The following is a 25425-nucleotide window of genomic DNA, read 5'->3' as shown; positions in this document are numbered from 1 at the left end:
GCCATAAGCATTGATGTCTTGGAAGCGCTGTGTTTCAATCATAATCAAGTATGAAAAGTTCAACAGCGGAAACATGGATATAAGAAATAGGCCTACCTCTAGATTGCTTTTGTCATGGAAGCAGAGTGTCGAAGCTGAAGACAGCCTCCCCTAAACAGCCATGATGTCAAGCCTTTCCTGGCAGCGTTTCCCAAGTGCACTACAAGCTTAACGAACCAGTGGGAAGATATTTTGGTGTCCATAACCCTGCCTGGGCAGGTAAGTAGCAGAGCTGTTCAGCGTAAGGGTGCTGGGCCCATGACCACCAGATGGAAGGAATGATTACATCCTGTGCTAAAATCTGGGTGCGTTGTGAGCAGAATACTTTGGGACACGTGAGGATTGTCAGATGCAGTCCTTTGTATTTGACCGCAGAATGCAAAGGCAAGATAGGCAAGGAGAATCAATACAAGGAGCTTTTTCCAAGTTCCAGTGACCTAGTGGATAAGGCACTGGCCTCCTAAGCCAGGGATTGTGGGTTCGAGTCCCATCTAGGGTGTATGGCTAGCAGAGTGGCGCAGCGGAAGCGTGCTGGGCCCATAACCCAGAGGTCGATGGATCGAAACCATCCTCTGCTAATAATGAAGAAAACAAAGCCCAACAACCTTGTGCGGTTCATTTTCGGACACTAGGCAGCACAAGGAGGCCAAGCTCTCTTGCTAGGACCTTCTCTCTCACATCAGTGAAAAGACAGGCCTAAACAACGCAATCTTTATATGAGGGGGCACCCAGATTTGAACTGGGGACCTCTTGATCTGCAGTCAAATGCTCTACCACTGAGCTATACCCCCTGCTGCCATAGCTTGGGAAGAAATTCTAGAAAACCAACAAGCCAAAGAGACAATCCATAAGATAACACCACTTCCGATGTCAAGAGCATCTGAACTGTTTTCACAGAGAGGCACCCAGACATGAAATGGGGATCTTTTCAACCACCGCCAAAAGCTTTTTCATTTCGGTCTGTAGGAATGGAACACACATTCGCATCAGAAGTGCTTTACGCCATAAGCATTGATGTCTTGGAAGCGCTGTGTTTCAATCATAATCAAGTATGAAAAGTTCAACAGCGGAAACATGGATATAAGAAATAGGCCTACCTCTAGATTGCTTTTGTCATGGAAGCAGAGTGTCGAAGCTGAAGACAGCCTCCCCTAAACAGCCATGATGTCAAGCCTTTCCTGGCAGCGTTTCCCAAGTTCACTACAAGCTTAACGAACCAGTGAGAAGATATTTTGGTGTCCATAACCCTGCCTGGGCAGGTAAGTAGCAGAGCTGTTCAGCGTAAGGGTGCTGGGCCCATGACCACCAGATGGAAGGAATGATTACATCCTGTGCTAAAATCTGGGTGCGTTGTGAGCAGAATACTTTGGGACACGTAAGGATTGTCAGATGCAGTCCTTTGTATTTGACCGCAGAATGCAAAGGCAAGATAGGCAAGGAGAATCAATATAAGGAGCTTTTTCCAAGTTCCAGTGACCTAGTGGATAAGGCACTGGCCTCCTAAGCCAGGGATTGTGGGTTCGAGTCCCATCTAGGGTGTATGGCTAGCAGAGTGGCGCAGCGGAAGCGTGCTGGGCCCATAACCCAGAGGTCGATGGATCGAAACCATCCTCTGCTAATAATGAAGAAAACAAAGCCCAACAACCTTGTGCGGTTCATTTTCGGACACTAGGCAGCACAAGGAGGCCAAGCTCTCTTGCTAGGACCTTCTCTCTCACATCAGTGAAAAGACAGGCCTAAACAACGCAATCTTTATATGAGGGGGCACCCAGATTTGAACTGGGGACCTCTTGATCTGCAGTCAAATGCTCTACCACTGAGCTATACCCCCTGCTGCCATAGCTTGGGAAGAAATTCTAGAAAACCAACAAGCCAAAGAGACAATCGATAAGATAACACCACTTCCGATGTCAAGAGCATCTGAACTGTTTTCACAGAGAGGCACCCAGACATGAAATGGGGATCTTTTCAACCACCGCCAAAATCTTTTTCATTTCGGTCTGTAGGAATGGAACACACATTCGCATCAGAAGTGCTTTACGCCATAAGCATTGATGTCTTGGAAGCGCTGTGTTTCAATCATAATCAAGTATGAAAAGTTCAACAGCGGAAACATGGATATAAGAAATAGGCCTACCTCTAGATTGCTTTTGTCATGGAAGCAGAGTGTCGAAGCTGAAGACAGCCTCCCCTAAACAGCCATGATGTCAAGCCTTTCCTGGCAGCGTTTCCCAAGTGCACTACAAGCTTAACGAACCAGTGGGAAGATATTTTGGTGTCCATAACCCTGCCTGGGCAGGTAAGTAGCAGAGCTGTTCAGCGTAAGGGTGCTGGGCCCATGACCACCAGATGGAAGGAATGATTACATCCTGTGCTAAAATCTGGGTGCGTTGTGAGCAGAATACTTTGGGACACGTGAGGATTGTCAGATGCAGTCCTTTGTATTTGACCGCAGAATGCAAAGGCAAGATAGGCAAGGAGAATCAATACAAGGAGCTTTTTCCAAGTTCCAGTGACCTAGTGGATAAGGCACTGGCCTCCTAAGCCAGGGATTGTGGGTTCGAGTCCCATCTAGGGTGTATGGCTAGCAGAGTGGCGCAGCGGAAGCGTGCTGGGCCCATAACCCAGAGGTCGATGGATCGAAACCATCCTCTGCTAATAATGAAGAAAACAAAGCCCAACAACCTTGTGCGGTTCATTTTCGGACACTAGGCAGCACAAGGAGGCCAAGCTCTCTTGCTAGGACCTTCTCTCTCACATCAGTGAAAAGACAGGCCTAAACAACGCAATCTTTATATGAGGGGGCACCCAGATTTGAACTGGGGACCTCTTGATCTGCAGTCAAATGCTCTACCACTGAGCTATACCCCCTGCTGCCATAGCTTGGGAAGAAATTCTAGAAAACCAACAAGCCAAAGAGACAATCCATAAGATAACACCACTTCCGATGTCAAGAGCATCTGAACTGTTTTCACAGAGAGGCACCCAGACATGAAATGGGGATCTTTTCAACCACCGCCAAAAGCTTTTTCATTTCGGTCTGTAGGAATGGAACACACATTCGCATCAGAAGTGCTTTACGCCATAAGCATTGATGTCTTGGAAGCGCTGTGTTTCAATCATAATCAAGTATGAAAAGTTCAACAGCGGAAACATGGATATAAGAAATAGGCCTACCTCTAGATTGCTTTTGTCATGGAAGCAGAGTGTCGAAGCTGAAGACAGCCTCCCCTAAACAGCCATGATGTCAAGCCTTTCCTGGCAGCGTTTCCCAAGTTCACTACAAGCTTAACGAACCAGTGAGAAGATATTTTGGTGTCCATAACCCTGCCTGGGCAGGTAAGTAGCAGAGCTGTTCAGCGTAAGGGTGCTGGGCCCATGACCACCAGATGGAAGGAATGATTACATCCTGTGCTAAAATCTGGGTGCGTTGTGAGCAGAATACTTTGGGACACGTGAGGATTGTCAGATGCAGTCCTTTGTATTTGACCGCAGAATGCAAAGGCAAGATAGGCAAGGAGAATCAATATAAGGAGCTTTTTCCAAGTTCCAGTGACCTAGTGGATAAGGCACTGGCCTCCTAAGCCAGGGATTGTGGGTTCGAGTCCCATCTAGGGTGTATGGCTAGCAGAGTGGCGCAGCGGAAGCGTGCTGGGCCCATAACCCAGAGGTCGATGGATCGAAACCATCCTCTGCTAATAATGAAGAAAACAAAGCCCAACAACCTTGTGCGGTTCATTTTCGGACACTAGGCAGCACAAGGAGGCCAAGCTCTCTTGCTAGGACCTTCTCTCTCACATCAGTGAAAAGACAGGCCTAAACAACGCAATCTTTATATGAGGGGGCACCCAGATTTGAACTGGGGACCTCTTGATCTGCAGTCAAATGCTCTACCACTGAGCTATACCCCCTGCTGCCATAGCTTGGGAAGAAATTCTAGAAAACCAACAAGCCAAAGAGACAATCGATAAGATAACACCACTTCCGATGTCAAGAGCATCTGAACTGTTTTCACAGAGAGGCACCCAGACATGAAATGGGGATCTTTTCAACCACCGCCAAAAGCTTTTTCATTTCGGTCTGTAGGAATGGAACACACATTCGCATCAGAAGTGCTTTACGCCATAAGCATTGATGTCTTGGAAGCGCTGTGTTTCAATCATAATCAAGTATGAAAAGTTCAACAGCGGAAACATGGATATAAGAAATAGGCCTACCTCTAGATTGCTTTTGTCATGGAAGCAGAGTGTCGAAGCTGAAGACAGCCTCCCCTAAACAGCCATGATGTCAAGCCTTTCCTGGCAGCGTTTCCCAAGTGCACTACAAGCTTAACGAACCAGTGGGAAGATATTTTGGTGTCCATAACCCTGCCTGGGCAGGTAAGTAGCAGAGCTGTTCAGCGTAAGGGTGCTGGGCCCATGACCACCAGATGGAAGGAATGATTACATCCTGTGCTAAAATCTGGGTGCGTTGTGAGCAGAATACTTTGGGACACGTGAGGATTGTCAGATGCAGTCCTTTGTATTTGACCGCAGAATGCAAAGGCAAGATAGGCAAGGAGAATCAATACAAGGAGCTTTTTCCAAGTTCCAGTGACCTAGTGGATAAGGCACTGGCCTCCTAAGCCAGGGATTGTGGGTTCGAGTCCCATCTAGGGTGTATGGCTAGCAGAGTGGCGCAGCGGAAGCGTGCTGGGCCCATAACCCAGAGGTCGATGGATCGAAACCATCCTCTGCTAATAATGAAGAAAACAAAGCCCAACAACCTTGTGCGGTTCATTTTCGGACACTAGGCAGCACAAGGAGGCCAAGCTCTCTTGCTAGGACCTTCTCTCTCACATCAGTGAAAAGACAGGCCTAAACAACGCAATCTTTATATGAGGGGGCACCCAGATTTGAACTGGGGACCTCTTGATCTGCAGTCAAATGCTCTACCACTGAGCTATACCCCCTGCTGCCATAGCTTGGGAAGAAATTCTAGAAAACCAACAAGCCAAAGAGACAATCCATAAGATAACACCACTTCCGATGTCAAGAGCATCTGAACTGTTTTCACAGAGAGGCACCCAGACATGAAATGGGGATCTTTTCAACCACCGCCAAAAGCTTTTTCATTTCGGTCTGTAGGAATGGAACACACATTCGCATCAGAAGTGCTTTACGCCATAAGCATTGATGTCTTGGAAGCGCTGTGTTTCAATCATAATCAAGTATGAAAAGTTCAACAGCGGAAACATGGATATAAGAAATAGGCCTACCTCTAGATTGCTTTTGTCATGGAAGCAGAGTGTCGAAGCTGAAGACAGCCTCCCCTAAACAGCCATGATGTCAAGCCTTTCCTGGCAGCGTTTCCCAAGTGCACTACAAGCTTAACGAACCAGTGAGAAGATATTTTGGTGTCCATAACCCTGCCTGGGCAGGTAAGTAGCAGAGCTGTTCAGCGTAAGGGTGCTGGGCCCATGACCACCAGATGGAAGGAATGATTACATCCTGTGCTAAAATCTGGGTGCGTTGTGAGCAGAATACTTTGGGACACGTGAGGATTGTCAGATGCAGTCCTTTGTATTTGACCGCAGAATGCAAAGGCAAGATAGGCAAGGAGAATCAATATAAGGAGCTTTTTCCAAGTTCCAGTGACCTAGTGGATAAGGCACTGGCCTCCTAAGCCAGGGATTGTGGGTTCGAGTCCCATCTAGGGTGCATTGCTAGCAGAGTGGCGCAGCGGAAGCGTGCAGGGCCCATAACCCAGAGGTCGATGGATCGAAACCATCCTCTGCTAATAATGAAGAAAACAAAGCCCAACAACCTTGTGCGGTTCATTTTCAGATACTAGGCAGCACAAGGAGGCCAAGCTCTCTTGCTAGGACCTTCTCTCTCACATCAGTGAAAAGACAGGCCTAAACAACGCAATCTTTATATGAGGGGGCACTCAGATTTGAACTGGGGACCTCTTGAGCTGCAGTCAAATGCGCTACCACTGAGCTATACACCCTGCTGCCATAGCTTGGGAAGAAATTCTAGAAAACCAACAAGCCAAAGAGACAATCGATAAGATAACACCACTTCCGATGTCAAGAGCATCTGAACTGTTTTCACAGAGAGGCACCCAGACATGAAATGGGGATCTTTTCAACCACCGCCAAAAGCTTTTTCATTTCGGTCTGTAGGAATGGAACACACATTCGCATCAGAAGTGCTTTACGCCATAAGCATTGATGTCTTGGAAGCGCTGTGTTTCAATCATAATCAAGTATGAAAAGTTCAACAGCGGAAACATGGATATAAGAAATAGGCCTACCTCTAGATTGCTTTTGTCATGGAAGCAGAGTGTCGAAGCTGAAGACAGCCTCCCCTAAACAGCCATGATGTCAAGCCTTTCCTGGCAGCGTTTCCCAAGTGCACTACAAGCTTAACGAACCAGTGAGAAGATATTTTGGTGTCCATAACCCTGCCTGGGCAGGTAAGTAGCAGAGCTGTTCAGCGTAAGGGTGCTGGGCCCATGACCACCAGATGGAAGGAATGATTACATCCTGTGCTAAAATCTGGGTGCGTTGTGAGCAGAATACTTTGGGACACGTGAGGATTGTCAGATGCAGTCCTTTGTATTTGACCGCAGAATGCAAAGGCAAGATAGGCAAGGAGAATCAATATAAGGAGCTTTTTCCAAGTTCCAGTGACCTAGTGGATAAGGCACTGGCCTCCTAAGCCAGGGATTGTGGGTTCGAGTCCCATCTAGGGTGCATTGCTAGCAGAGTGGCGCAGCGGAAGCGTGCAGGGCCCATAACCCAGAGGTCGATGGATCGAAACCATCCTCTGCTAATAATGAAGAAAACAAAGCCCAACAACCTTGTGCGGTTCATTTTCAGATACTAGGCAGCACAAGGAGGCCAAGCTCTCTTGCTAGGACCTTCTCTCTCACATCAGTGAAAAGACAGGCCTAAACAACGCAATCTTTATATGAGGGGGCACCCAGATTTGAACTGGGGACCTCTTGATCTGCAGTCAAATGCTCTACCACTGAGCTATACACCCTGCTGCCATAGCTTGGGAAGAAATTCTAGAAAACCAACAAGCCAAAGAGACAATCGATAAGATAACACCACTTCCGATGTCAAGAGCATCTGAACTGTTTTCACAGAGAGGCACCCAGACATGAAATGGGGATCTTTTCAACCACCGCCAAAAGCTTTTTCATTTCGGTCTGTAGGAATGGAACACACATTCGCATCAGAAGTGCTTTACGCCATAAGCATTGATGTCTTGGAAGCGCTGTGTTTCAATCATAATCAAGTATGAAAAGTTCAACAGCGGAAACATGGATATAAGAAATAGGCCTACCTCTAGATTGCTTTTGTCATGGAAGCAGAGTGTCGAAGCTGAAGACAGCCTCCCCTAAACAGCCATGATGTCAAGCCTTTCCTGGCAGCGTTTCCCAAGTGCACTACAAGCTTAACGAACCAGTGAGAAGATATTTTGGTGTCCATAACCCTGCCTGGGCAGGTAAGTAGCAGAGCTGTTCAGCGTAAGGGTGCTGGGCCCATGACCACCAGATGGAAGGAATGATTACATCCTGTGCTAAAATCTGGGTGCGTTGTGAGCAGAATACTTTGGGACACGTGAGGATTGTCAGATGCAGTCCTTTGTATTTGACCGCAGAATGCAAAGGCAAGATAGGCAAGGAGAATCAATATAAGGAGCTTTTTCCAAGTTCCAGTGACCTAGTGGATAAGGCACTGGCCTCCTAAGCCAGGGATTGTGGGTTCGAGTCCCATCTAGGGTGCATTGCTAGCAGAGTGGCGCAGCGGAAGCGTGCAGGGCCCATAACCCAGAGGTCGATGGATCGAAACCATCCTCTGCTAATAATGAAGAAAACAAAGCCCAACAACCTTGTGCGGTTCATTTTCAGATACTAGGCAGCACAAGGAGGCCAAGCTCTCTTGCTAGGACCTTCTCTCTCACATCAGTGAAAAGACAGGCCTAAACAACGCAATCTTTATATGAGGGGGCACCCAGATTTGAACTGGGGACCTCTTGATCTGCAGTCAAATGCTCTACCACTGAGCTATACACCCTGCTGCCATAGCTTGGGAAGAAATTCTAGAAAACCAACAAGCCAAAGAGACAATCGATAAGATAACACCACTTCCGATGTCAAGAGCATCTGAACTGTTTTCACAGAGAGGCACCCAGACATGAAATGGGGATCTTTTCAACCACCGCCAAAAGCTTTTTCATTTCGGTCTGTAGGAATGGAACACACATTCGCATCAGAAGTGCTTTACGCCATAGGCATTGATGTCTTGGAAGCGCTGTGTTTCAATCATAATCAAGTATGAAAAGTTCAACAGCGGAAACATGGATATAAGAAATAGGCCTACCTCTAGATTGCTTTTGTCATGGAAGCAGAGTGTCGAAGCAGAAGACAGCCTCCCCTAAACAGCCATGATGTCAAGCCTTTCCTGGCAGCGTTTCCCAAGTGCACTACAAGCTTAACGAACCAGTGAGAAGATATTTTGGTGTCCATAACCCTGCCTGGGCAGGTAAGTAGCAGAGCTGTTCAGCGTAAGGGTGCTGGGCCCATGACCACCAGATGGAAGGAATGATTACATCCTGTGCTAAAATCTGGGTGCGTTGTGAGCAGAATACTTTGGGACACGTGAGGATTGTCAGATGCAGTCCTTTGTATTTGACCGCAGAATGCAAAGGCAAGATAGGCAAGGAGAATCAATATAAGGAGCTTTTTCCAAGTTCCAGTGACCTAGTGGATAAGGCACTGGCCTCCTAAGCCAGGGATTGTGGGTTCGAGTCCCATCTAGGGTGCATTGCTAGCAGAGTGGCGCAGCGGAAGCGTGCAGGGCCCATAACCCAGAGGTCGATGGATCGAAACCATCCTCTGCTAATAATGAAGAAAACAAAGCCCAACAACCTTGTGCGGTTCATTTTCAGATACTAGGCAGCACAAGGAGGCCAAGCTCTCTTGCTAGGACCTTCTCTCTCACATCAGTGAAAAGACAGGCCTAAACAACGCAATCTTTATATGAGGGGGCACTCAGATTTGAACTGGGGACCTCTTGAGCTGCAGTCAAATGCGCTACCACTGAGCTATACACCCTGCTGCCATAGCTTGGGAAGAAATTCTAGAAAACCAACAAGCCAAAGAGACAATCCATAAGATAACACCACTTCCGATGTCAAGAGCATCTGAACTGTTTTCACAGAGAGGCACCCAGACATGAAATGGGGATCTTTTCAACCACCGCCAAAAGCTTTTTCATTTCGGTCTGTAGGAATGGAACACACATTCGCATCAGAAGTGCTTTACGCCATAAGCATTGATGTCTTGGAAGCGCTGTGTTTCAATCATAATCAAGTATGAAAAGTTCAACAGCGGAAACATGGATATAAGAAATAGGCCTACCTCTAGATTGCTTTTGTCATGGAAGCAGAGTGTCGAAGCTGAAGACAGCCTCCCCTAAACAGCCATGATGTCAAGCCTTTCCTGGCAGCGTTTCCCAAGTGCACTACAAGCTTAACGAACCAGTGAGAAGATATTTTGGTGTCCATAACCCTGCCTGGGCAGGTAAGTAGCAGAGCTGTTCAGCGTAAGGGTGCTGGGCCCATGACCACCAGATGGAAGGAATGATTACATCCTGTGCTAAAATCTGGGTGCGTTGTGAGCAGAATACTTTGGGACACGTGAGGATTGTCAGATGCAGTCCTTTGTATTTGACCGCAGAATGCAAAGGCAAGATAGGCAAGGAGAATCAATATAAGGAGCTTTTTCCAAGTTCCAGTGACCTAGTGGATAAGGCACTGGCCTCCTAAGCCAGGGATTGTGGGTTCGAGTCCCATCTAGGGTGCATTGCTAGCAGAGTGGCGCAGCGGAAGCGTGCAGGGCCCATAACCCAGAGGTCGATGGATCGAAACCATCCTCTGCTAATAATGAAGAAAACAAAGCCCAACAACCTTGTGCGGTTCATTTTCAGATACTAGGCAGCACAAGGAGGCCAAGCTCTCTTGCTAGGACCTTCTCTCTCACATCAGTGAAAAGACAGGCCTAAACAACGCAATCTTTATATGAGGGGGCACCCAGATTTGAACTGGGGACCTCTTGATCTGCAGTCAAATGCTCTACCACTGAGCTATACCCCCTGCTGCCATAGCTTGGGAAGAAATTCTAGAAAACCAACAAGCCAAAGAGACAATCGATAAGATAACACCACTTCCGATGTCAAGAGCATCTGAACTGTTTTCACAGAGAGGCACCCAGACATGAAATGGGGATCTTTTCAACCACCGCCAAAAGCTTTTTCATTTCGGTCTGTAGGAATGGAACACACATTCGCATCAGAAGTGCTTTACGCCATAAGCATTGATGTCTTGGAAGCGCTGTGTTTCAATCATAATCAAGTATGAAAAGTTCAACAGCGGAAACATGGATATAAGAAATAGGCCTACCTCTAGATTGCTTTTGTCATGGAAGCAGAGTGTCGAAGCTGAAGACAGCCTCCCCTAAACAGCCATGATGTCAAGCCTTTCCTGGCAGCGTTTCCCAAGTGCACTACAAGCTTAACGAACCAGTGGGAAGATATTTTGGTGTCCATAACCCTGCCTGGGCAGGTAAGTAGCAGAGCTGTTCAGCGTAAGGGTGCTGGGCCCATGACCACCAGATGGAAGGAATGATTACATCCTGTGCTAAAATCTGGGTGCGTTGTGAGCAGAATACTTTGGGACACGTGAGGATTGTCAGATGCAGTCCTTTGTATTTGACCGCAGAATGCAAAGGCAAGATAGGCAAGGAGAATCAATACAAGGAGCTTTTTCCAAGTTCCAGTGACCTAGTGGATAAGGCACTGGCCTCCTAAGCCAGGGATTGTGGGTTCGAGTCCCATCTAGGGTGTATGGCTAGCAGAGTGGCGCAGCGGAAGCGTGCTGGGCCCATAACCCAGAGGTCGATGGATCGAAACCATCCTCTGCTAATAATGAAGAAAACAAAGCCCAACAACCTTGTGCGGTTCATTTTCGGACACTAGGCAGCACAAGGAGGCCAAGCTCTCTTGCTAGGACCTTCTCTCTCACATCAGTGAAAAGACAGGCCTAAACAACGCAATCTTTATATGAGGGGGCACCCAGATTTGAACTGGGGACCTCTTGATCTGCAGTCAAATGCTCTACCACTGAGCTATACCCCCTGCTGCCATAGCTTGGGAAGAAATTCTAGAAAACCAACAAGCCAAAGAGACAATCGATAAGATAACACCACTTCCGATGTCAAGAGCATCTGAACTGTTTTCACAGAGAGGCACCCAGACATGAAATGGGGATCTTTTCAACCACCGCCAAAAGCTTTTTCATTTCGGTCTGTAGGAATGGAACACACATTCGCATCAGAAGTGCTTTACGCCATAAGCATTGATGTCTTGGAAGCGCTGTTTTTCAATCATAATCAAGTATGAAAAGTTCAACAGCGGAAACATGGATATAAGAAATAGGCCTACCTCTAGATTGCTTTTGTCATGGAAGCAGAGTGTCGAAGCTGAAGACAGCCTCCCCTAAACAGCCATGATGTCAAGCCTTTCCTGGCAGCGTTTCCCAAGTTCACTACAAGCTTAACGAACCAGTGAGAAGATATTTTGGTGTCCATAACCCTGCCTGGGCAGGTAAGTAGCAGAGCTGTTCAGCGTAAGGGTGCTGGGCCCATGACCACCAGATGGAAGGAATGATTACATCCTGTGCTAAAATCTGGGTGCGTTGTGAGCAGAATACTTTGGGACACGTGAGGATTGTCAGATGCAGTCCTTTGTATTTGACCGCAGAATGCAAAGGCAAGATAGGCAAGGAGAATCAATATAAGGAGCTTTTTCCAAGTTCCAGTGACCTAGTGGATAAGGCACTGGCCTCCTAAGCCAGGGATTGTGGGTTTGAGTCCCATCTAGGGTGTATGGCTAGCAGAGTGGCGCAGCGGAAGCGTGCTGGGCCCATAACCCAGAGGTCGATGGATCGAAACCATCCTCTGCTAATAATGAAGAAAACAAAGCCCAACAACCTTGTGCGGTTCATTTTCGGACACTAGGCAGCACAAGGAGGCCAAGCTCTCTTGCTAGGACCTTCTCTCTCACATCAGTGAAAAGACAGGCCTAAACAACGCAATCTTTATATGAGGGGGCACCCAGATTTGAACTGGGGACCTCTTGATCTGCAGTCAAATGCTCTACCACTGAGCTATACCCCCTGCTGCCATAGCTTGGGAAGAAATTCTAGAAAACCAACAAGCCAAAGAGACAATCGATAAGATAACACCACTTCCGATGTCAAGAGCATCTGAACTGTTTTCACAGAGAGGCACCCAGACATGAAATGGGGATCTTTTCAACCACCGCCAAAAGCTTTTTCATTTCGGTCTGTAGGAATGGAACACACATTCGCATCAGAAGTGCTTTACGCCATAAGCATTGATGTCTTGGAAGCGCTGTGTTTCAATCATAATCAAGTATGAAAAGTTCAACAGCGGAAACATGGATATAAGAAATAGGCCTACCTCTAGATTGCTTTTGTCATGGAAGCAGAGTGTCGAAGCTGAAGACAGCCTCCCCTAAACAGCCATGATGTCAAGCCTTTCCTGGCAGCGTTTCCCAAGTGCACTACAAGCTTAACGAACCAGTGGGAAGATATTTTGGTGTCCATAACCCTGCCTGGGCAGGTAAGTAGCAGAGCTGTTCAGCGTAAGGGTGCTGGGCCCATGACCACCAGATGGAAGGAATGATTACATCCTGTGCTAAAATCTGGGTGCGTTGTGAGCAGAATACTTTGGGACACGTGAGGATTGTCAGATGCAGTCCTTTGTATTTGACCGCAGAATGCAAAGGCAAGATAGGCAAGGAGAATCAATACAAGGAGCTTTTTCCAAGTTCCAGTGACCTAGTGGATAAGGCACTGGCCTCCTAAGCCAGGGATTGTGGGTTCGAGTCCCATCTAGGGTGTATGGCTAGCAGAGTGGCGCAGCGGAAGCGTGCTGGGCCCATAACCCAGAGGTCGATGGATCGAAACCATCCTCTGCTAATAATGAAGAAAACAAAGCCCAACAACCTTGTGCGGTTCATTTTCGGACACTAGGCAGCACAAGGAGGCCAAGCTCTCTTGCTAGGACCTTCTCTCTCACATCAGTGAAAAGACAGGCCTAAACAACGCAATCTTTATATGAGGGGGCACTCAGATTTGAACTGGGGACCTCTTGATCTGCAGTCAAATGCGCTACCACTGAGCTATACACCCTGCTGCCATAGCTTGGGAAGAAATTCTAGAAAACCAACAAGCCAAAGAGACAATCGATAAGATAACACCACTTCCGATGTCAAGAGCATCTGAACTGTTTTCACAGAGAGGCACCCAGACATGAAATGGGGATCTTTTCAACCACCGCCAAAAGCTTTTTCATTTCGGTCTGTAGGAATGGAACACACATTCGCATCAGAAGTGCTTTACGCCATAAGCATTGATGTCTTGGAAGCGCTGTGTTTCAATCATAATCAAGTATGAAAAGTTCAACAGCGGAAACATGGATATAAGAAATAGGCCTACCTCTAGATTGCTTTTGTCATGGAAGCAGAGTGTCGAAGCTGAAGACAGCCTCCCCTAAACAGCCATGATGTCAAGCCTTTCCTGGCAGCGTTTCCCAAGTGCACTACAAGCTTAACGAACCAGTGAGAAGATATTTTGGTGTCCATAACCCTGCCTGGGCAGGTAAGTAGCAGAGCTGTTCAGCGTAAGGGTGCTGGGCCCATGACCACCAGATGGAAGGAATGATTACATCCTGTGCTAAAATCTGGGTGCGTTGTGAGCAGAATACTTTGGGACACGTGAGGATTGTCAGATGCAGTCCTTTGTATTTGACCGCAGAATGCAAAGGCAAGATAGGCAAGGAGAATCAATATAAGGAGCTTTTTCCAAGTTCCAGTGACCTAGTGGATAAGGCACTGGCCTCCTAAGCCAGGGATTGTGGGTTCGAGTCCCATCTAGGGTGCATTGCTAGCAGAGTGGCGCAGCGGAAGCGTGCAGGGCCCATAACCCAGAGGTCGATGGATCGAAACCATCCTCTGCTAATAATGAAGAAAACAAAGCCCAACAACCTTGTGCGGTTCATTTTCAGATACTAGGCAGCACAAGGAGGCCAAGCTCTCTTGCTAGGACCTTCTCTCTCACATCAGTGAAAAGACAGGCCTAAACAACGCAATCTTTATATGAGGGGGCACGCAGATTTGAACTGGGGACCTCTTGATCTGCAGTCAAATGCTCTACCACTGAGCTATACACCCTGCTGCCATAGCTTGGGAAGAAATTCTAGAAAACCAACAAGCCAAAGAGACAATCGATAAGATAACACCACTTCCGATGTCAAGAGCATCTGAACTGTTTTCACAGAGAGGCACCCAGACATGAAATGGGGATCTTTTCAACCACCGCCAAAAGCTTTTTCATTTCGGTCTGTAGGAATGGAACACACATTCGCATCAGAAGTGCTTTACGCCATAAGCATTGATGTCTTGGAAGCGCTGTGTTTCAATCATAATCAAGTATGAAAAGTTCAACAGCGGAAACATGGATATAAGAAATAGGCCTACCTCTAGATTGCTTTTGTCATGGAAGCAGAGTGTCGAAGCTGAAGACAGCCTCCCCTAAACAGCCATGATGTCAAGCCTTTCCTGGCAGCGTTTCCCAAGTGCACTACAAGCTTAACGAACCAGTGGGAAGATATTTTGGTGTCCATAACCCTGCCTGGGCAGGTAAGTAGCAGAGCTGTTCAGCGTAAGGGTGCTGGGCCCATGACCACCAGATGGAAGGAATGATTACATCCTGTGCTAAAATCTGGGTGCGTTGTGAGCAGAATACTTTGGGACACGTGAGGATTGTCAGATGCAGTCCTTTGTATTTGACCGCAGAATGCAAAGGCAAGATAGGCAAGGAGAATCAATACAAGGAGCTTTTTCCAAGTTCCAGTGACCTAGTGGATAAGGCACTGGCCTCCTAAGCCAGGGATTGTGGGTTCGAGTCCCATCTAGGGTGTATGGCTAGCAGAGTGGCGCAGCGGAAGCGTGCTGGGCCCATAACCCAGAGGTCGATGGATCGAAACCATCCCCTGCTAATAATGAAGAAAACAAAGCCCAACAACCTTGTGCGGTTCATTTTCGGACACTAGGCAGCACAAGGAGGCCAAGCTCTCTTGCTAGGACCTTCTCTCTCACATCAGTGAAAAGACAGGCCTAAACAACGCAATCTTTATATGAGGGGGCACCCAGATTTGAACTGGGGACCTCTTGATCTGCAGTCAAATGCTCTACCACTGAGCTATACCCCCTGCTGCCATAGCTTGGGAAGAAATTCTAGAAAACCAACAAGCCAAAGAGACAATCCATAAGATAACACCACTTCCGATGTCAAGAGCATCTGAACTGTTTTCACAGAGAGGCACCCAGACATGAAATGGGGATCTTTTCAACCACCGCCAAAAGCTTTTTCATTTCGGTCTGTAGGAATGGAACACACATTCGCATCAGAAGTGCTTTACGCCATAAGCATTGATGTCTTGGAAGCGCTGTGTTTCAATCATAATCAAGTATGAAAAGTTCAACAGCGGAAACATGGATATAAGAAATAGGCCTACCTCTAGATTGCTTTTGTCATGGAAGCAGAGTGTCGAAGCTGAAGACAGCCTCCCCTAAACAGCCATGATGTCAAGCCTTTCCTGGCAGCGTTTCCCAAGTTCACTACAAGCTTAACGAACCAGTGAGAAGATATTTTGGTGTCCATAACCCTGCCTGGGCAGGTAAGTAGCAGAGCTGTTCAGCGTAAGGGTGCTGGGCCCATGACCACCAGATGGAAGGAATGATTACATCCTGTGCTAAAATCTGGGTGCGTTGTGAGCAGAATACTTTGGGACACGTGAGGATTGTCAGATGCAGTCCTTTGTATTTGACCGCAGAATGCAAAGGCAAGATAGGCAAGGAGAATCAATATAAGGAGCTTTTTCCAAGTTCCAGTGACCTAGTGGATAAGGCACTGGCCTCCTAAGCCAGGGATTGTGGGTTCGAGTCCCATCTAGGGTGCATGGCTAGCAGAGTGGCGCAGCGGAAGCGTGCAGGGCCCATAACCCAGAGGTCGATGGATCGAAACCATCCTCTGCTAATAATGAAGAAAACAAAGCCCAACAACCTTGTGCGGTTCATTTTCAGATACTAGGCAGCACAAGGAGGCCAAGCTCTCTTGCTAGGACCTTCTCTCTCACATCAGTGAAAAGACAGGCCTAAACAACGCAATCTTTATATGAGGGGGCACCCAGATTTGAACTGGGGACCTCTTGATCTGCAGTCAAATGCTCTACCACTGAGCTATACCCCCTGCTGCCATAGCTTGGGAAGAAATTCTAGAAAACCAACAAGCCAAAGAGACAATCGATAAGATAACACCACTTCCGATGTCAAGAGCATCTGAACTGTTTTCACAGAGAGGCACCCAGACATGAAATGGGGATCTTTTCAACCACCGCCAAAAGCTTTTTCATTTCGGTCTGTAGGAATGGAACACACATTCGCATCAGAAGTGCTTTACGCCATAAGCATTGATGTCTTGGAAGCGCTGTGTTTCAATCATAATCAAGTATGAAAAGTTCAACAGCGGAAACATGGATATAAGAAATAGGCCTACCTCTAGATTGCTTTTGTCATGGAAGCAGAGTGTCGAAGCTGAAGACAGCCTCCCCTAAACAGCCATGATGTCAAGCCTTTCCTGGCAGCGTTTCCCAAGTGCACTACAAGCTTAACGAACCAGTGGGAAGATATTTTGGTGTCCATAACCCTGCCTGGGCAGGTAAGTAGCAGAGCTGTTCAGCGTAAGGGTGCTGGGCCCATGACCACCAGATGGAAGGAATGATTACATCCTGTGCTAAAATCTGGGTGCGTTGTGAGCAGAATACTTTGGGACACGTGAGGATTGTCAGATGCAGTCCTTTGTATTTGACCGCAGAATGCAAAGGCAAGATAGGCAAGGAGAATCAATACAAGGAGCTTTTTCCAAGTTCCAGTGACCTAGTGGATAAGGCACTGGCCTCCTAAGCCAGGGATTGTGGGTTCGAGTCCCATCTAGGGTGTATGGCTAGCAGAGTGGCGCAGCGGAAGCGTGCTGGGCCCATAACCCAGAGGTCGATGGATCGAAACCATCCTCTGCTAATAATGAAGAAAACAAAGCCCAACAACCTTGTGCGGTTCATTTTCGGACACTAGGCAGCACAAGCTCTCTTGCTAGGACCTTCTCTCTCACATCAGTGAAAAGACAGGCCTAAACAACGCAATCTTTATATGAGGGGGCACCCAGATTTGAACTGGGGACCTCTTGATCTGCAGTCAAATGCTCTACCACTGAGCTATACCCCCTGCTGCCATAGCTTGGGAAGAAATTCTAGAAAACCAACAAGCCAAAGAGACAATCCATAAGATAACACCACTTCCGATGTCAAGAGCATCTGAACTGTTTTCACAGAGAGGCACCCAGACATGAAATGGGGATCTTTTCAACCACCGCCAAAAGCTTTTTCATTTCGGTCTGTAGGAATGGAACACACATTCGCATCAGAAGTGCTTTACGCCATAAGCATTGATGTCTTGGAAGCGCTGTGTTTCAATCATAATCAAGTATGAAAAGTTCAACAGCGGAAACATGGATATAAGAAATAGGCCTACCTCTAGATTGCTTTTGTCATGGAAGCAGAGTGTCGAAGCTGAAGACAGCCTCCCCTAAACAGCCATGATGTCAAGCCTTTCCTGGCAGCGTTTCCCAAGTGCACTACAAGCTTAACGAACCAGTGGGAAGATATTTTGGTGTCCATAACCCTGCCTGGGCAGGTAAGTAGCAGAGCTGTTCAGCGTAAGGGTGCTGGGCCCATGACCACCAGATGGAAGGAATGATTACATCCTGTGCTAAAATCTGGGTGCGTTGTGAGCAGAATACTTTGGGACACGTGAGGATTGTCAGATGCAGTCCTTTGTATTTGACCGCAGAATGCAAAGGCAAGATAGGCAAGGAGAATCAATACAAGGAGCTTTTTCCAAGTTCCAGTGACCTAGTGGATAAGGCACTGGCCTCCTAAGCCAGGGATTGTGGGTTCGAGTCCCATCTAGGGTGTATGGCTAGCAGAGTGGCGCAGCGGAAGCGTGCTGGGCCCATAACCCAGAGGTCGATGGATCGAAACCATCCTCTGCTAATAATGAAGAAAACAAAGCCCAACAACCTTGTGCGGTTCATTTTCGGACACTAGGCAGCACAAGGAGGCCAAGCTCTCTTGCTAGGACCTTCTCTCTCACATCAGTGAAAAGACAGGCCTAAACAACGCAATTTTTATATGAGGGGGCACCCAGATTTGAACTGGGGACCTCTTGATCTGCAGTCAAATGCTCTACCACTGAGCTATACCCCCTGCTGCCATAGCTTGGGAAGAAATTCTAGAAAACCAACAAGCCAAAGAGACAATCGATAAGATAACACCACTTCCGATGTCAAGAGCATCTGAACTGTTTTCACAGAGAGGCACCCAGACATGAAATGGGGATCTTTTCAACCACCGCCAAAAGCTTTTTCATTTCGGTCTGTAGGAATGGAACACACATTCGCATCAGAAGTGCTTTACGCCATAAGCATTGATGTCTTGGAAGCGCTGTGTTTCAATCATAATCAAGTATGAAAAGTTCAACAGCGGAAACATGGATATAAGAAATAGGCCTACCTCTAGATTGCTTTTGTCATGGAAGCAGAGTGTCGAAGCTGAAGACAGCCTCCCCTAAACAGCCATGATGTCAAGCCTTTCCTGGCAGCGTTTCCCAAGTGCACTACAAGCTTAACGAACCAGTGGGAAGATATTTTGGTGTCCATAACCCTGCCTGGGCAGGTAAGTAGCAGAGCTGTTCAGCGTAAGGGTGCTGGGCCCATGACCACCAGATGGAAGGAATGATTACATCCTGTGCTAAAATCTGGGTGCGTTGTGAGCAGAATACTTTGGGACACGTGAGGATTGTCAGATGCAGTCCTTTGTATTTGACCGCAGAATGCAAAGGCAAGATAGGCAAGGAGAATCAATACAAGGATCGTTTTCCAAGTTCCAGTGACCTAGTGGATAAGGCACTGGCCTCCTAAGCCAGGGATTGTGGGTTCGAGTCCCATCTAGGGTGTATGGCTAGCAGAGTGGCGCAGCGGAAGCGTGCTGGGCCCATAACCCAGAGGTCGATGGATCGAAACCATCCTCTGCTAATAATGAAGAAAACAAAGCCCAACAACCTTGTGCGGTTCATTTTCGGACACTAGGCAGCACAAGGAGGCCAAGCTCTCTTGCTAGGACCTTCTCTCTCACATCAGTGAAAAGACAGGCCTAAACAACGCAATCTTTATATGAGGGGGCACTCAGATTTGAACTGGGGACCTCTTGATCTGCAGTCAAATGCGCTACCACTGAGCTATACACCCTGCTGCCATAGCTTGGGAAGAAATTCTAGAAAACCAACAAGCCAAAGAGACAATCGATAAGATAACACCACTTCCGATGTCAAGAGCATCTGAACTGTTTTCACAGAGAGGCACCCAGACATGAAATGGGGATCTTTTCAACCACCGCCAAAAGCTTTTTCATTTCGGTCTGTAGGAATGGAACACACATTCGCATCAGAAGTGCTTTACGCCATAAGCATTGATGTCTTGGAAGCGCTGTGTTTCAATCATAATCAAGTATGAAAAGTTCAACAGCGGAAACATGGATATAAGAAATAGGCCTACCTCTAGATTGCTTTTGTCATGGAAGCAGAGTGTCGAAGCTGAAGACAGCCTCCCCTAAACAGCCATGATGTCAAGCCTTTCCTGGCAGCGTTTCCCAAGTGCACTACAAGCTTAACGAACCAGTGAGAAGATATTTTGGTGTCCATAACCCTGCCTGGGCAGGTAAGTAGCAGAGCTGTTCAGCGTAAGGGTGCTGGGCCCATGACCACCAGATGGAAGGAATGATTACATCCTGTGCTAAAATCTGGGTGCGTTGTGAGCAGAATACTTTGGGACACGTGAGGATTGTCAGATGCAGTCCTTTGTATTTGACCGCAGAATGCAAAGGCAAGATAGGCAAGGAGAATCAATATAAGGAGCTTTTTCCAAGTTCCAGTGACCTAGTGGATAAGGCACTGGCCTCCTAAGCCAGGGATTGTGGGTTCGAGTCCCATCTAGGGTGCATTGCTAGCAGAGTGGCGCAGCGGAAGCGTGCAGGGCCCATAACCCAGAGGTCGATGGATCGAAACCATCCTCTGCTAATAATGAAGAAAACAAAGCCCAACAACCTTGTGCGGTTCATTTTCAGATACTAGGCAGCACAAGGAGGCCAAGCTCTCTTGCTAGGACCTTCTCTCTCACATCAGTGAAAAGACAGGCCTAAACAACGCAATCTTTATATGAGGGGGCACCCAGATTTGAACTGGGGACCTCTTGATCTGCAGTCAAATGCTCTACCACTGAGCTATACACCCTGCTGCCATAGCTTGGGAAGAAATTCTAGAAAACCAACAAGCCAAAGAGACAATCGATAAGATAACACCACTTCCGATGTCAAGAGCATCTGAACTGTTTTCACAGAGAGGCACCCAGACATGAAATGGGGATCTTTTCAACCACCGCCAAAAGCTTTTTCATTTCGGTCTGTAGGAATGGAACACACATTCGCATCAGAAGTGCTTTACGCCATAAGCATTGATGTCTTGGAAGCGCTGTGTTTCAATCATAATCAAGTATGAAAAGTTCAACAGCGGAAACATGGATATAAGAAATAGGACTACCTCTAGATTGCTTTTGTCATGGAAGCAGAGTGTCGAAGCTGAAGACAGCCTCCCCTAAACAGCCATGATGCCAAGCCTTTCCTGGCAGCGTTTCCCAAGTGCACTACAAGCTTAACGAACCAGTGAGAAGATATTTTGGTGTCCATAACCCTGCCTGGGCAGGAAAGTAGCAGAGCTGTTCAGCGTAAGGGTGCTGGGCCCATGACCACCAGATGGAAGGAATGATTACATCCTGTGCTAAAATCTGGGTGCGTTGTGAGCAGAATACTTTGGGACACGTGAGGATTGTCAGATGCAGTCCTTTGTATTTGACCGCAGAATGCAAAGGCAAGATAGGCAAGGAGAATCAATACAAGGAGCTTTTTCCAAGTTCCAGTGACCTAGTGGATAAGGCACTGGCCTCCTAAGCCAGGGATTGTGGGTTCGAGTCCCATCTAGGGTGTATGGCTAGCAGAGTGGCGCAGCGGAAGCGTGCTGGGCCCATAACCCAGAGGTCGATGGATCGAAACCATCCTCTGCTAATAATGAAGAAAACAAAGCCCAACAACCTTGTGCGGTTCATTTTCGGACACTAGGCAGCACAAGGAGGCCAAGCTCTCTTGCTAGGACCTTCTCTCTCACATCAGTGAAAAGACAGGCCTAAACAACGCAATCTTTATATGAGGGGGCACCCAGATTTGAACTGGGGACCTCTTGATCTGCAGTCAAATGCTCTACCACTGAGCTATACCCCCTGCTGCCATAGCTTGGGAAGAAATTCTAGAAAACCAACAAGCCAAAGAGACAATCGATAAGATAACACCACTTCCGATGTCAAGAGCATCTGAACTGTTTTCACAGAGAGGCACCCAGACATGAAATGGGGATCTTTTCAACCACCGCCAAAAGCTTTTTCATTTCGGTCTGTAGGAATGGAACACACATTCGCATCAGAAGTGCTTTACGCCATAAGCATTGATGTCTTGGAAGCGCTGTGTTTCAATCATAATCAAGTATGAAAAGTTCAACAGCGGAAACATGGATATAAGAAATAGGCCTACCTCTAGATTGCTTTTGTCATGGAAGCAGAGTGTCGAAGCTGAAGACAGCCTCCCCTAAACAGCCATGATGTCAAGCCTTTCCTGGCAGCGTTTCCCAAGTTCACTACAAGCTTAACGAACCAGTGAGAAGATATTTTGGTGTCCATAACCCTGCCTGGGCAGGTAAGTAGCAGAGCTGTTCAGCGTAAGGGTGCTGGGCCCATGACCACCAGATGGAAGGAATGATTACATCCTGTGCTAAAATCTGGGTGCGTTGTGAGCAGAATACTTTGGGACACGTGAGGATTGTCAGATGCAGTCCTTTGTATTTGACCGCAGAATGCAAAGGCAAGATAGGCAAGGAGAATCAATATAAGGAGCTTTTTCCAAGTTCCAGTGACCTAGTGGATAAGGCACTGGCCTCCTAAGCCAGGGATTGTGGGTTCGAGTCCCATCTAGGGTGCATGGCTAGCAGAGTGGCGCAGCGGAAGCGTGCAGGGCCCATAACCCAGAGGTCGATGGATCGAAACCATCCTCTGCTAATAATGAAGAAAACAAAGCCCAACAACCTTGTGCGGTTCATTTTCAGATACTAGGCAGCACAAGGAGGCCAAGCTCTCTTGCTAGGACCTTCTCTCTCACATCAGTGAAAAGACAGGCCTAAACAACGCAATCTTTATATGAGGGGGCACCCAGATTTGAACTGGGGACCTCTTGATCTGCAGTCAAATGCTCTACCACTGAGCTATACCCCCTGCTGCCATAGCTTGGGAAGAAATTCTAGAAAACCAACAAGCCAAAGAGACAATCGATAAGATAACACCACTTCCGATGTCAAGAGCATCTGAACTGTTTTCACAGAGAGGCACCCAGACATGAAATGGGGATCTTTTCAACCACCGCCAAAAGCTTTTTCATTTCGGTCTGTAGGAATGGAACACACATTCGCATCAGAAGTGCTTTACGCCATAAGCATTGATGTCTTGGAAGCGCTGTGTTTCAATCATAATCAAGTATGAAAAGTTCAACAGCGGAAACATGGATATAAGAAATAGGCCTACCTCTAGATTGCTTTTGTCATGGAAGCAGACTGTCGAAGCTGAAGACAGCCTCCCCTAAACAGCCATGATGTCAAGCCTTTCCTGGCAGCGTTTCCCAAGTGCACTACAAGCTTAACGAACCAGTGGGAAGATATTTTGGTGTCCATAACCCTGCCTGGGCAGGTAAGTAGCAGAGCTGTTCAGCGTAAGGGTGCTGGGCCCATGACCACCAGATGGAAGGAATGATTACATCCTGTGCTAAAATCTGGGTGCGTTGTGAGCAGAATACTTTGGGACACGTGAGGATTGTCAGATGCAGTCCTTTGTATTTGACCGCAGAATGCAAAGGCAAGATAGGCAAGGAGAATCAATATAAGGAGCTTTTTCCAAGTTCCAGTGACCTAGTGGATAAGGCACTGGCCTCCTAAGCCAGGGATTGTGGGTTTGAGTCCCATCTAGGGTGTATGGCTAGCAGAGTGGCGCAGCGGAAGCGTGCTGGGCCCATAACCCAGAGGTCGATGGATCGAAACCATCCTCTGCTAATAATGAAGAAAACAAAGCCCAACAACCTTGTGCGGTTCATTTTCGGACACTAGGCAGCACAAGGAGGCCAAGCTCTCTTGCTAGGACCTTCTCTCTCACATCAGTGAAAAGACAGGCCTAAACAACGCAATCTTTATATGAGGGGGCACCCAGATTTGAACTGGGGACCTCTTGATCTGCAGTCAAATGCTCTACCACTGAGCTATACCCCCTGCTGCCATAGCTTGGGAAGAAATTCTAGAAAACCAACAAGCCAAAGAGACAATCGATAAGATAACACCACTTCCGATGTCAAGAGCATCTGAACTGTTTTCACAGAGAGGCACCCAGACATGAAATGGGGATCTTTTCAACCACCGCCAAAAGCTTTTTCATTTCGGTCTGTAGGAATGGAACACACATTCGCATCAGAAGTGCTTTACGCCATAAGCATTGATGTCTTGGAAGCGCTGTGTTTCAATCATAATCAAGTATGAAAAGTTCAACAGCGGAAACATGGATATAAGAAATAGGCCTACCTCTAGATTGCTTTTGTCATGGAAGCAGAGTGTCGAAGCTGAAGACAGCCTCCCCTAAACAGCCATGATGTCAAGCCTTTCCTGGCAGCGTTTCCCAAGTTCACTACAAGCTTAACGAACCAGTGAGAAGATATTTTGGTGTCCATAACCCTGCCTGGGCAGGTAAGTAGCAGAGCTGTTCAGCGTAAGGGTGCTGGGCCCATGACCACCAGATGGAAGGAATGATTACATCCTGTGCTAAAATCTGGGTGCGTTGTGAGCAGAATACTTTGGGACACGTGAGGATTGTCAGATGCAGTCCTTTGTATTTGACCGCAGAATGCAAAGGCAAGATAGGCAAGGAGAATCAATATAAGGAGCTTTTTCCAAGTTCCAGTGACCTAGTGGATAAGGCACTGGCCTCCTAAGCCAGGGATTGTGGGTTCGAGTCCCATCTAGGGTGCATGGCTAGCAGAGTGGCGCAGCGGAAGCGTGCAGGGCCCATAACCCAGAGGTCGATGGATCGAAACCATCCTCTGCTAATAATGAAGAAAACAAAGCCCAACAACCTTGTGCGGTTCATTTTCAGATACTAGGCAGCACAAGGAGGCCAAGCTCTCTTGCTAGGACCTTCTCTCTCACATCAGTGAAAAGACAGGCCTAAACAACGCAATCTTTATATGAGGGGGCACCCAGATTTGAACTGGGGACCTCTTGATCTGCAGTCAAATGCTCTACCACTGAGCTATACCCCCTGCTGCCATAGCTTGGGAAGAAATTCTAGAAAACCAACAAGCCAAAGAGACAATCGATAAGATAACACCACTTCCGATGTCAAGAGCATCTGAACTGTTTTCACAGAGAGGCACCCAGACATGAAATGGGGATCTTTTCAACCACCGCCAAAAGCTTTTTCATTTCGGTCTGTAGGAATGGAACACACATTCGCATCAGAAGTGCTTTACGCCATAAGCATTGATGTCTTGGAAGCGCTGTGTTTCAATCATAATCAAGTATGAAAAGTTCAACAGCGGAAACATGGATATAAGAAATAGGCCTACCTCTAGATTGCTTTTGTCATGGAAGCAGACTGTCGAAGCTGAAGACAGCCTCCCCTAAACAGCCATGATGTCAAGCCTTTCCTGGCAGCGTTTCCCAAGTGCACTACAAGCTTAACGAACCAGTGGGAAGATATTTTGGTGTCCATAACCCTGCCTGGGCAGGTAAGTAGCAGAGCTGTTCAGCGTAAGGGTGCTGGGCCCATGACCACCAGATGGAAGGAATGATTACATCCTGTGCTAAAATCTGGGTGCGTTGTGAGCAGAATACTTTGGGACACGTGAGGATTGTCAGATGCAGTCCTTTGTATTTGACCGCAGAATGCAAAGGCAAGATAGGCAAGGAGAATCAATATAAGGAGCTTTTTCCAAGTTCCAGTG

General features: G+C 47.3%; 16 non-coding genes across 16 annotated transcripts; all 16 read right to left on the bottom strand.

Annotated features, from left to right (window-relative positions):
• Positions 1-758: 758 nt before the first annotated feature.
• On the bottom strand, positions 759-830 carry trnac-gca (transfer RNA cysteine (anticodon GCA)). Its single transcript has one exon. It is a non-coding gene; the product is annotated as a tRNA-Cys (tRNA).
• A 968-nt stretch (positions 831-1798) lies between these two features.
• Positions 1799-1870, bottom strand: trnac-gca (transfer RNA cysteine (anticodon GCA)). Its single transcript has one exon. It is a non-coding gene; the product is annotated as a tRNA-Cys (tRNA).
• A 968-nt stretch (positions 1871-2838) lies between these two features.
• trnac-gca (transfer RNA cysteine (anticodon GCA)) lies at positions 2839-2910 on the bottom strand. The gene has a single exon. It is a non-coding gene; the product is annotated as a tRNA-Cys (tRNA).
• A 968-nt stretch (positions 2911-3878) lies between these two features.
• trnac-gca (transfer RNA cysteine (anticodon GCA)) lies at positions 3879-3950 on the bottom strand. The gene has a single exon. It is a non-coding gene; the product is annotated as a tRNA-Cys (tRNA).
• A 968-nt stretch (positions 3951-4918) lies between these two features.
• Positions 4919-4990, bottom strand: trnac-gca (transfer RNA cysteine (anticodon GCA)). The gene has a single exon. It is a non-coding gene; the product is annotated as a tRNA-Cys (tRNA).
• Positions 4991-10118: 5128 nt separating this feature from the next.
• On the bottom strand, positions 10119-10190 carry trnac-gca (transfer RNA cysteine (anticodon GCA)). Its single transcript has one exon. It is a non-coding gene; the product is annotated as a tRNA-Cys (tRNA).
• Positions 10191-11158: 968 nt separating this feature from the next.
• Positions 11159-11230, bottom strand: trnac-gca (transfer RNA cysteine (anticodon GCA)). The gene has a single exon. It is a non-coding gene; the product is annotated as a tRNA-Cys (tRNA).
• Positions 11231-12198: 968 nt separating this feature from the next.
• trnac-gca (transfer RNA cysteine (anticodon GCA)) lies at positions 12199-12270 on the bottom strand. The gene has a single exon. It is a non-coding gene; the product is annotated as a tRNA-Cys (tRNA).
• Positions 12271-15318: 3048 nt separating this feature from the next.
• Positions 15319-15390, bottom strand: trnac-gca (transfer RNA cysteine (anticodon GCA)). The gene has a single exon. It is a non-coding gene; the product is annotated as a tRNA-Cys (tRNA).
• A 968-nt stretch (positions 15391-16358) lies between these two features.
• Positions 16359-16430, bottom strand: trnac-gca (transfer RNA cysteine (anticodon GCA)). Its single transcript has one exon. It is a non-coding gene; the product is annotated as a tRNA-Cys (tRNA).
• A 959-nt stretch (positions 16431-17389) lies between these two features.
• trnac-gca (transfer RNA cysteine (anticodon GCA)) lies at positions 17390-17461 on the bottom strand. Its single transcript has one exon. It is a non-coding gene; the product is annotated as a tRNA-Cys (tRNA).
• A 968-nt stretch (positions 17462-18429) lies between these two features.
• trnac-gca (transfer RNA cysteine (anticodon GCA)) lies at positions 18430-18501 on the bottom strand. Its single transcript has one exon. It is a non-coding gene; the product is annotated as a tRNA-Cys (tRNA).
• A 3048-nt stretch (positions 18502-21549) lies between these two features.
• trnac-gca (transfer RNA cysteine (anticodon GCA)) lies at positions 21550-21621 on the bottom strand. Its single transcript has one exon. It is a non-coding gene; the product is annotated as a tRNA-Cys (tRNA).
• Positions 21622-22589: 968 nt separating this feature from the next.
• Positions 22590-22661, bottom strand: trnac-gca (transfer RNA cysteine (anticodon GCA)). The gene has a single exon. It is a non-coding gene; the product is annotated as a tRNA-Cys (tRNA).
• Positions 22662-23629: 968 nt separating this feature from the next.
• trnac-gca (transfer RNA cysteine (anticodon GCA)) lies at positions 23630-23701 on the bottom strand. Its single transcript has one exon. It is a non-coding gene; the product is annotated as a tRNA-Cys (tRNA).
• A 968-nt stretch (positions 23702-24669) lies between these two features.
• Positions 24670-24741, bottom strand: trnac-gca (transfer RNA cysteine (anticodon GCA)). The gene has a single exon. It is a non-coding gene; the product is annotated as a tRNA-Cys (tRNA).
• Between the last annotated feature and the right edge of the window lie 684 nt (positions 24742-25425).

This window comes from Hoplias malabaricus, chromosome 6 (assembly GCF_029633855.1).
Source record: "Hoplias malabaricus isolate fHopMal1 chromosome 6, fHopMal1.hap1, whole genome shotgun sequence".
Taxonomy (NCBI): Eukaryota; Metazoa; Chordata; class Actinopteri; order Characiformes; family Erythrinidae; genus Hoplias; species Hoplias malabaricus.
The sequence above is the reverse complement of the archived record's forward strand: the minus strand, read 5'-3'. Positions and strand labels throughout refer to the sequence as shown.